The following is a 1,140-nucleotide window of genomic DNA, read 5'->3' as shown; positions in this document are numbered from 1 at the left end:
AGAAATTTCTAATTTTAAAATAAACTTTAGTAAGTCAGAAGCCCTCAACATTTCGGTACCGCAAGATATTATTCTTTGCTTAAAAAAGAGTTCCCCCTACCTGTGGTCAGAAATGTCTATTAAATACTTAGGTATCCGCATTCCTAAAAACCCCTCTCTACTTTATAAACTTAATTATCTCAATTTGCTAGCTGACATTAAAACTTACTTACATTCCTTACACGTTCCCTTGATGTCATGGATGGGCAGGAGAAATCTTCTCAAAACATATATTGTCCCTAAACTCTTATATGTTCTTCAAACTGTACCTATCTGGCTTCCTAAGTCTTTCTTCCTATTAGTCAAGAAAACTTTCTTGGAATTTATTTGGAACAACAAACGTCCTAGGTTAGCATATAAATACATTATAGCAAACTCCCGCTTGGGAGGCTTTGGCCTCTCCGATTTAATGTCCTACTATAGGGCTAACCATTTACGTCGGTGGATCATCTTAGCACATCATGACTTGAAAAATATCTATGCTTCTATGGAACGCTCTCTAATGTCAATAGAAGAAAAACAGGCCTTCTGGGGTTTGCGTCCTGCTACTGCAGGCAAATTTTACAATGAATCTTTACTCAAAGGCACCATATTAACTTGGCAAGAGGTGAATAAATCATCTGCGTTGTTATCCTCCCCATCCCCCCTAATGCCACTAAATTTACTGCCATGCCTTCAATGTAACTCTAACTCCTCACCCTCGGCCCCTTGGGATATTCCACATACTCTAACTATATCAGATGCTCAAAAGCTTTCAGGAAATACTGAAATAATGGATCTAATTGTGAAAGCTAATGTTCCTCCAGGGAATTTTTTATTAACACATCATATTCTTAAAGAATGCCAAAAATTAGGGACACCTCATACAATACCTCACACTAATACCTGGCTAGAAGATTTGATGGCGGTGACTCCATACACTACACCGAAACTATCCCAATTATATCAACAGGTTCTGATGATGCGAATGGACTGCAAACCAAGATATATTGGGAGATGGGAGGAAGAATTGGGGATGCAGCTCACTGAACCTGAACTGCGTTTTGTACTAGCAAATTCACATGGTTTCTCTAGATGTACGAGAATTCAAGAGAACTCCTT

Source organism: Rhinoderma darwinii (genome assembly GCF_050947455.1).
Source record: "Rhinoderma darwinii isolate aRhiDar2 chromosome 2 unlocalized genomic scaffold, aRhiDar2.hap1 SUPER_2_unloc_19, whole genome shotgun sequence".
NCBI lineage: Eukaryota > Metazoa > Chordata > Amphibia > Anura > Rhinodermatidae > Rhinoderma > Rhinoderma darwinii.
Note: the sequence above shows the minus strand (reverse complement) of the source record.